We start from the raw sequence: 10,640 nt of genomic DNA on the forward strand, positions 1-10,640 counted from the left end.
CCCCTGAAACCTCCTCTACCCCTTCCTTGGATCTGCGTATAGGCCACTAACTGATCGCTTTGATCTAAGAAAACAGTTTCTGGTTTTGTCTTCTGGGCTTTTTGAGCGTGTCGTGCATATTCTATTGCTTGTTGCACAGTTCCTGTATTCTGGTGCACCCAGTGTTTATCAATGTATCGCTTCAATTCTGGTCGCAACCCAGTTAGGAAGGCTCTTTTTAATTGTTGCTGATATACCCCGTTCTCATCTTCCGCATGAGGAATTCCTGAGTTCGTCCTGAACATAGGCCGTAATCTGTCCAGGAAGTCCTCTGGCTCCTCTCCTTCTTTCTGCTTACACTGCGCTATTTTCCCATAATCAGCTCGTCTTGTGAATGTGGCCTCTAACCTTCCTCTCAACTGGTCTAGAGCCTGCTGTAATTCCATGGAGTCATGTGCTAGGGGCTGGTTTCTTGCTCCCTGACCCGTAAAATCACCAGCTACCCGTCCCCATTTGTGACTTAGGACTTGTCTAAAACAGCGGAATAATTCTCTCCCATTAAGGTGAAAGCTGGTCTGTAGTTCCGTCATAGCTGTCCAGAACTCAGGCACACCGTCCTCTACGGCAGGGATGCCTTTCAGGGCGGCTGCTCTATCTTCTGCTGTCCATGGGCGGTAAACTAATATGGTGGCTGGTGGGGCTAAGCCATCATCATCCAGGGCTATTCTTGGATTAGCCACTTCCACCATCGGGGCGAGGAACTCATCTTCCTCATCTAATTCTATGGCATGCCACTGAACTCTCCGACTTTCAGGGTTTATGCGTTTTTTCAGTTGTGGATCTGTCGCCCTGGTTTCATGTAACCTTGGTCTCTCTCCCTCCGCTCCCTGAGCCGCTTGCAAAGGTGCAGGCTCCTTTTGATTATGATAAGGTGGTGGCTGTGGCCCTAGTGGCGCAGCCACAGGCACATGCGGGGGAGCAGTGGGCGATGTCTCCTCATCTATTTTAACCAATGCTGCCTGTAATTTCCCTTTTTTGTTTTTCTGTTTCTCCTTCCTCGCTTTATCTCGGAGTTTGCTTTGCTCTAACCAAGCTTCAGACAGCATGTATTCTCCCTTCTTCTGTGCTTTATCTTTCTCTGAACGGCAACTGGCCAGTATATCTAATTTTAACTCGGTCTGCAGTTTTAGAATGTCCCCTGTATTCAGATTTCCAGGAAATTTATATCTTTTCTGCCATTTCCGATTACTCACAACTCCTGCTCCTACTTTGTATGCTTCCATAAATTTCTCATCTCCCGCCAATTCTACTTTGCTCTGACTCTGTCCCATTTTTCTACAAAAAACAACAACCCCTAGGTGCAAGTCCCTGGCATGAGACCTCAGGAGGACACTGACACGGCCTTCTACTGTCTCCTATGGAGACAGCGGTATCAGTTTTCAGGGGTGAAACCCGTCCTTTCTCCCTTGGTCACCAGTATGTTGTTGCACCCAGGCCAGACGTGCAGACCTTCTACTAGTCTCTTAATACACGTCTGTTCTCATTCACGCTGCAGCGTCGTGCTTCTCACCTGATCCTTTCGCGAAGTGCTTCTAGTTCTTGTCCGGAGGCCCATCAGACGTCGCCCCAGCCGTCGGGAACGGTCCTAACCACCGGCCTGTAGACGAATTCACGTCACAGGTCTTTCACTCACTCTCTGTGAGTGAGACTGTCGACAGTTTTCGGTGTTGTTCGTCGGCGGACTGGTCGGCGTCCTCTGGTCTCCTCTCGGATCCGGCTCGAAGGACCAAGTTTTATGTTGGGGAGCTGGAGGAAAGCGCCGTAGCTTTGACCCCCTCTCACCCTCACCTATGTGGAGGAAGCGCTGTCGCTTGCCACTCCACACATGCACTTCTGGGACTCAGGAATAAAGAGACAGCACACTTCTTATCTTTTACTTGCGCAAGGGTGCCCACTCACTTAGATGCAACAGACAGTATCTGCGCCTCAGTTCAGTGTCACACCGGGCAGTCCCTTGGCTTCTTTATTTATACTTGGCGGGAGGGGCTTACATGGGGCGTAGTTTAAACTGTTAATGCTGCTAGTACCTTTACAGACAAAGGTTTATCAGGAAACGCTACACAACCCAGGGTAGGCCTCCTTGGCCATGTTGACAAGCCTATTCCCCACCCAGAGTTATAGTTCCTGTTCTCTCATCCTTCGGCGTCTAGGGACCACTTTGTTCTGCCCTGTCACTAGACGCAGGGGCTGATACATATATATTACATAATGCTAACACACATACTTAATATGATAAAAGTAATACATTTTCCACTCTAACAGTATGACATAAGATTAGAATAAGATCAGACTAATATACGTTAAGATAAGATTTCGTATAACATAAGGTAACATAGAATAAGATAAGACTAATATAGAGTAAGTTAAGATAAGGTTAAGATAAGATTTTGTATAACATATGGTAACATAGAATAAGATAAGACTAATATAGTGTAAGTTAAGATAAGGTTAAGATAAGATTGTATAACGTAAGGTAACATAGAATAAGATAAGACTAAGATATAAATAAATGTGGATTATTTTGCATTTGGTTTGTGTCTGTGTGGTTATTTAAAACATTGTGAAGTTTGAAACAAAATTTGATTAGCTTAAATAATGATTGGTTAAACTCATGTACATGTAGAGAATTGTAGTGGACTTGCCATTGAATTAAAGGTTTCTTCAGTTCTCAAGTGCAATGCAAAAAACATAGAGGGGCAATTCATTAAATGATGCAAGCACAGGGACATGATTTTGGTGTTAAACCCAAATTGCATGACCATTCTGCCGCAAATACAGGCCTTTAAGGTTAAAGGTGCCATCCAACTCTACTTTGAAAACTTGTGAAACTGATAAAGTACATGTTTCTTTGTTTTCTGCACATGCGTCCACCAAACGGAAGGGGCCTGAGAGTGGCATTAAGAGTCTGCAGCTGTATATTATTATTATTATATATATAAAATTATATTTATATTATAATATTATATTATATAAGCTAATTTCCTAGATTCTTAAATTTGCAAGCATAGTGGTGACATAGTTTCATGGACAAAGAGCAAGTCCTAAATGACCAACAGCAAGCAGTTATGAAAGAGGAAAAAGAGAGAAAGAGTCCGACGGAGTCACCACTAGATCCAGTACCAGGGGGGTCAGCCACGTTTCCGTGAAACGTGATATATTGCAGTTTCTTGCATCACGCTGGAACCCCAACCTCGCTCTTAGGTCACCTACTTTAGACTGGACGTTTGCGAGCGGGACTCTGGGCAGGCGATGTGCTCGTTTCCTCAGTCTGTTTCGGACGCCGGCGTGTGTCCCACAGTGCTTCTTTGTTCGGCGCCGCAGGGTCATGCGGCCGTGTCCTTTGTTTGGTTTGTTTTACACAAACGTAAAAGCATGGACTATACCCCTAAAGGGAGGCCTTATTGAAATAATATGGATCATTTAAGGCCTGCATTCAAATATTACATTAAAATGACTAAATTAAAATTATTAAGTTTACCCATCTTTATCACTCTGCCTTAAACAAAGGAGACGCCTGAATCTCCTCGGTATACAGAGTACACTTTAGATGGGCAGTAAGTGCATTTCCCTGCCACTCCAGGGAAGCCGGTGTGGATGTGCAGGCTAGCTGTTTGGTCCCTGTTTCAGGTTCATGCGGCAGAATCTGCAAAGGCGCCCTGCTTGTCGTGAGTCTGGCCTTTTCCTCTTTTTCTCCATCTTCTTCTCCACCCTTTTCTTGGCAGCCTCCAGCTCCTTCTGGAAGAATTCTGTCTCTGCAAATTCATCTAAGGCCATTTTGGGGTTAGAGAGCCCCTCAGCAAAAAATGTTACGTTTGTAAACAAAAATCAGGTAACACTACTTAAGGCCATTGCTTTAGCAATTTATAAACACATTCATAACTAATAATAATGAATCCATAAAGTATTAGAAACATGGCTATAATTATTTATCAAAAGGCATAACACATTATACCCATGTGTATTATGCATTATGAATGATTTATGAAGCTCTCATCTGGAATGCACTATAGATACCCTCATAATGCATTATGATGGTCGGAATAATACAGCTTTCTACTGCATTACAAAGGTATCTATAGTGCATTATAGATGAGAGCTTCATCAGGCAGTCATAGTGCATAATAAACATGGCAATGTGTTATGCCCTTTTAGAAATATAGCCGTGTTTATAATGCTTCATGAATGCATTATAATGCATGGTCAATGTGTTTAAAAATGACTAAAACAAAAAAAGATGTTACCAAAAATCATTTATGGTTCTGCCTGTGATGCTATCAACACTCAAGCTTTTCTGGTCAGTGCAATTTATAATTGTTCAGACAGATAATAGTCTACCATGTGAGCGATGCTCAGGTCACTGATCAACACAAGTTTGTCAGAAACGGACTGACAAGATTTTTTAACGTTATGACAAAAAACTATACACACAAATATGTAAAACGATCATGTCCATTCATTATCCCATGTGCCATTTTACTACAAGCCATGGACACATAGGCTATGCGGCAAACCTAGCTTCAGCCTCTTACCAAGTGAGCGATGCTAGCTAATTGGTGACACAAAATTACTATCAGTACCGTGGCGACAAGATTTTATCATACAACAACATAAAAACCACACACATTATCAAATAACGGTCATGACAATTCATTATTTAGTGCATAATTACAGGGAACGTATGAGAGACAAAAGTCTGTCAGTTCTCTCTCGTCAAACAAGTGAAATGGATGCGAGTGATAATGTTACTATAAGCGAGCTGTTATGAAAACACCTGGCGGTATAACTGTAAATTTATCCTGTAGTTCTACATTTATCTCAAACATGTCATTCTGACACTGATATGTCTTCAAGCCATCATTAGTGGCTCCCTCATCTGGCCTCAGTAGTGGTTGCATCCCAGAACCACCAGCAGCCTGCTGGTCTTGGTGGCACCCCAGTGTTTGCTTGTAGAGGAGATGCTCAGTGGCAGTGATGGTGGGAGTCCCAGATGAGACAAGATGAGCACAGAGCTGTCCAGCCCATTGTTGCCAATGGTCACATTCTACCAGAATGGCCTGACACTAACATCCAAACATCCCACGGACCCCAGCTATCCACTGTAGGGAAACTGAATAAGAAGCCTTTACCTTGGGCAGAAAATGCTTTGTTTGTGTAGTACGTCTTAGTGACAGAGTAGCAATTTCAGAGGCCATTAAGTTGAAAAATATGCAGTGAAATATCTAATGATATCTGAACATTCAAACACAGCATACAATTCAGTTTGCAAATTTAAACAATTCTATTTAAAAGAACAGTTTAATTTTAGAGCCGACGGCCGTGTGACCATGAAATGAAATGAAATGCCGACAACATTCCTGGAGCCTTCAATTTAGCATACACAGTGCCCTCTACAGGATTCTGTCGAAACCGCATCCCCTTCAGCCTCGTTCACAAAACGTGCGAGTTGTTTTCAGCATACGTTTTTCTTTATAAATCCCAAAATCCTCTTAGATACGTACCTATGAATGTTTGGCATCTTTTTCGGTCACATGAAGCCTTTAGAAATGAATTCCCGATTAATGCCTGTACATGGCTAGTGGTGTAATTGTATCATTAGAAACACATGAAAACATCTTAATTGCGTTAAGGTATGTAACTGTATAGTCACATGACAAAAGATAACTTCGTGACTTAGCAAATTGCATGGTAGTTATATTACTTTAGTGTTGCTGCTGTGACAGTGCCAGACAATACAACTGTCTAATTGTACCTATCAGCGTACCTATAATATCACCCATTCATTGCGCCAGGGTAAGGTCGGATGGCGTTACATCATAAACAGGAAATTAGGGGAACATGCTGCCTTTATCCATTAATATTTTCACGCAAGACAAAGGTAACGAGTCCGTTGAAATTTCAGTACCTTGCGTTTTTTAATTTGAAATGGTAATTAGTTACATTACTCCTTACAGACAAAAGTAGTGGAATTACAGTAACGCGTTACTACCAACATTGCTAGGTAGCTAGGTTTGCTAATGCTAAGGTTAGCAGTGCAGCCTTATGCTACTTCCTCTCGCAAGATAAGACAGCCTTACTGTCACTGTGCAAATACAATAAGATGTCTTTGGAGCAAGCATGTTAAGGATAAAACCACAAGTAAAATACAATATGAAATAAAAGAAATATTCACCAACCGTAAAGAAGAACAAAGATGAATAAAATTCCTTGTACTGGAAGCAAAGAAACCAGTAAAACATAGTCAGAGAAACATTGGAAAGCTCGGAACAGCTGCGAATGTGCCTCCATCATTGTTCATAATTCTTCAGTTGACGTTGCTACAGTGGAAGAGTGAAATGGCTGAAGATTAATTACAGCCCTGCTGCCTAACTGTCCGGGGGTCAGACAGAGCAGAAAATAAACCACCGCGGGAACCTTTCCATGAAAACTATTAATTAAAACCGATACCTGTACGAAAAACACAACATCGCAATAAGTGTATCGACATATCCCTAGATTCTTAGGAATATTAGCACTACACCAAAATTTCCAACTGTGCTAAATATTCAGTTGTAAATCAAAACCACAAGTGAGATAAGAACGTCTCCCGCTCATTCCCCTCCATCAAATCTTCCACTAACTGAATGGGTCGCTTAATTGTCGCTATGAATTCTGGGAGTCTGTGGAAGGTCACGACCGCAGCTCTCGCGTTACTTGCTACCAGGAAGAAATTGTATTCAAATACTGTAATAGCGACCTAATAATTTTAACAAACGATCAAATTTTATTTAGATATATATATATATAAATCTATTATACAGACACGACCTGTATTGTGTCATTCTACATCTTGTTTTGATAATATATTTGTATTGCGTAAACATATTCGATATACAGCCCAGCCACAATTGGTTTCTTTGTCACCCGGAAACTTAGCAACTGTGTTGTGAGCGGATCTGCAGCGCTTTTCTCTTTTTAAACGTGTCTTCTAAATTTGCGGTGCTTCTATTATTTTTCCGCGCTTTTGTTAATGTACATCGTGTGTGTTGTCATTTGGTTAAAGTGTTTGACGACTTTGCAGCGCGCTGACACTAATTGGCCACAGTACCATAGCAACCGCATCATAACAATTGTAGTTGCACTTCGAGTTAATTTGATTTGAACATTCAAAGCAGCTCATATTTGCAGCTTCCCAGCGAGAGACAAGACGTGATCGAGATGTCTGCCCTGAACGCCACTGTGTGCCTCTGGAGAATCGACTGGCTCCTGCCAAATGGGGCAGTCAGTGTCCGGATTGCTCCGGAAGACATCCCCGGTTCAGTTAGCCATGGTAAGGACGGCAAAGTGATGCCCAGAATAGCTCAGCACTCGAAGAATGAAAGTCAGAATAGGGTTGGCTGGTCTTGTTGAATCTTGCAGTCTGTGATAACTATCTTATTTTGGAACTACATGTCTTAGGATACTAGATAATAAAATGGTTGACTTTTAGGCAAACGGTGATTTGTTACCATGAAGCAGTAAAAATACGGGGCTCTTTTCGGCATGTCTGCTGTATTGTATAATGAAATCAGTAAAATCTGTCGCTGTGATGTGTGGATGGATGAAGTTTTAACTTCTTTTTTTTTGACTGGCTATATTTACCATAATATAAGCTGCACAGAAATGGTCCTCATATTGTTTTAAAGCTATTGTCCAGCTCTATAGGTTGAACAAATAATATGCCATCCCCATACGAATAATTACCATGGGTTATTAAAGTATTAAAAATTCAATAACAAAACACCTGTATTTCAAAATTGATCAATTTTTTAAATAAATCTAGCAAATAATGTCATGAACATCTCCAGAAAATTTGGTCTTTGGTTTTTACGTTGTTGCTGAGACATCATTACTTAATTATGTGAAATGTCTATCAAAACCACAGTTCCTTACAATGCTGTTAGCAGTAGCAGAATAGCAGTTAGTGATCAAGGCATGGTACAGGGTTATTATTTTTCATGACAACTTCAACTATTGCCAGAACTAGCTGTGGAAATATAATTTAAATTAAAACATTTCAAATTACTATCAAAATTGAATAAAAAGACAATATTGCCAAAGTAACTGGGGAAAAAAGAGAATTAATGACACAGTCAGAATAGTTTATTTTCCTCTTAGGTTTACACCTTTGACTAGACACTGGCCTACTAAAAAGGGCCTTCATTTGTCAAAAAGCCTGAACAAAACAAAAATAAATAAACTAGATTGGCTTTTATGCTACTAGGGCGAGGAAAGCATTTCAACATTGGTGTAATAATGCATAAGATACATCAGTTTCCAGTGTGTTTTTTCGCTGTTGTTCTGCATATCAGGGAATCTGTGCACTAACTGGTGTGTTTTTATAAGTCAAGTTCCCCTGTTGAAACGCAGGCGGCCCGATTCAAGACCAGCGCATAAGTCTCCCAAGCTTGCGTTTCCTGTATCCAATAAGATGGCAGAATTTTTCTCAATGTGCAATACTGACTGCCAAGTGTGATATCTGTGATGTATGTGATGTAGTTTTGTTGTAGAGTGACATAAGGATTCACTTGAATTAAATGTGCTGTCCCCTGTCTTTTTAACCCCAAAGGACGAACCAGCACCAGTGGTGGAGGCCATCGGAGGAAATGCCGCACTGGGCCGCCGGCACCCAGCTCCATCACCGTGTCTGCCGCCACTTCGTCTACTCCCTCCCCGGTGGCAACCAGCAGGGGTCAGCAGGGCTCAGGACGCCGTAGAAATACGGCGGGAGGCCGGTCAGGACGTAGAAATTGGCGTAAAAAACAAAAGGGGCCATTTACAAAAAATTTACAGAATCTAGTACGCTTCAGTAACTGCAAATTGGGAAACCCGTTTGACTCAACCCAAGTGGGTGAGAAGATCCCGTGTGAGGATCTCACCCAGAGTGACGACGAGGTTGCAACCATCCTGTGTCGCACTCCATCTATGTCAGAGCCTGAGCCTGAGCCCTGCTCACCGGCCTTCTCCTCCACTTCATTCTTAGTTCCGTCACCCATCCCATCCTCTTTTGTCTCCTCTCCATCTCCATCTTTTTTTACAGACTCTCCTCCTCCGTCACCACACGTAGTCTCACATGTAAGCCCAGCCCCACGTCCATCTTCAACTCCGGCCATGGTTCATCCCACCCCTCCGTATCAGGTTCCAGCGCACCCCTCATCTCAGCTGGTTACGGGTCCGACACCCCCATTTATGTCCCCTTCTGTTGTTTTTGAAAAAATGGAAAGATTCAATAAGTTGCATAACTATTATCTTAGCAACTACCCTAAAATGACCTATGAGGCCAAGTGCTTAACTTACCATTGGTGTATTCAGTTTTGGAGTGAGTTTTTAAATGCAATTTCCATCTGCAAGCAGGGGAGGGACCAAAACCTAGAGGCTCACTACACGTATGTTGACAATTGGGTTGATGAAGCTGAGGTGATATTTCCTAATGATGCGCTGGACCAGCTGAGTGCCATCCCCGGGGTCCTGGAGTTGGCTGTGGAGATGGGCTATCTGTGTGATGTAAATAGTTTTTTATAGAACCTGTAAATAATTAGGTGAGAGATCTCACAAGTACTTAGGATAAGATAAGATTAAGATAGTTTAACCTTAACTTATCCTAAGTTTGTATGACATAAGATTAGAATAAGATCAGACTAATATAGGTTAAGATAAGATTTTGTATAACATAAGGTAACATAGAATAAGATAAGACTAATATAGAGTAAGTTAAGATAAGGTTAAGATAAGATTTTGTATAACATAAGGTAACATAGAATAAGATAAGACTAATATAGTGTAAGTTAAGATAAGGTTAAGATAAGATTTTGTATAACATATGGTAACATAGAATAAGATAAGACTAATATAGTGTAAGTTAAGATAAGGTTAAGATAAGATTGTATAACGTAAGATAACATAGAATTAGATAAGACTAAGATAGGGTAAGATGAGGTTAAGATAAGATTGTATAACGTAAGATAACATAGAATAAGATAGGAGTAAGATAAGGTTAAGATAAGATTGTATAACGTAAGGTAACATAGAATAATATAAGACTAAGATATAAATAAATGTGGATTATTTTGCATTTGGTTTGTGTCTGTGTGGTTATTTAAAACATTGTGAAGTTTGAAACAAAATTTGATTAGCTTAAATAATGATTGGTTAAACTCATGCACATGTAGAGAATTGTAGTGGACTTGCCATTGAATTAAAGGTTTCTTCAGTTCTCAAGTGCAATGCAAAAAACATAGAGGGGCAATTCATTAAATGATGCAAGCACAGGGACATGATTTTGGTGTTAAACCCAAATTGCATGACCATTCTGCCGCAAATACAGGCCTTTAAGGTTAAAGGTGCCATCCAACTCTACTTTGAAAACTTGTGAAACTGATAAAGTACATGTTTCTTTGTTTTCTGCACATGCGTCCACCAAACGGAAGGGGCCTGAGAGTGGCATTAAGAGTCTGCAGCTGTATATTATTATTATTATATATATAAAATTATATTTATATTATAATATTATATTATATAAGCTAATTTCCTAGATCCTTAAATTTGCAAGCATAGTGGTGACATAGTTTCATGGACAAAGAGCAAGC

General features: G+C 40.9%; 1 long non-coding RNA gene across 1 annotated transcript; it reads left to right on the plus strand.

Moving 5' to 3' along the window:
- Positions 1-9,284: 9,284 nt before the first annotated feature.
- LOC140583084 (uncharacterized) lies at positions 9,285-10,126 on the plus strand. The gene is made up of 2 exons (XR_011985875.1): positions 9,285-9,923; positions 9,991-10,126. It is a non-coding gene; the product is annotated as an uncharacterized lncRNA (long non-coding RNA).
- The last annotated feature ends 514 nt before the right edge of the window (positions 10,127-10,640 follow it).

This window comes from Paramormyrops kingsleyae, chromosome 25 (assembly GCF_048594095.1).
Source record: "Paramormyrops kingsleyae isolate MSU_618 chromosome 25, PKINGS_0.4, whole genome shotgun sequence".
NCBI lineage: Eukaryota > Metazoa > Chordata > Actinopteri > Osteoglossiformes > Mormyridae > Paramormyrops > Paramormyrops kingsleyae.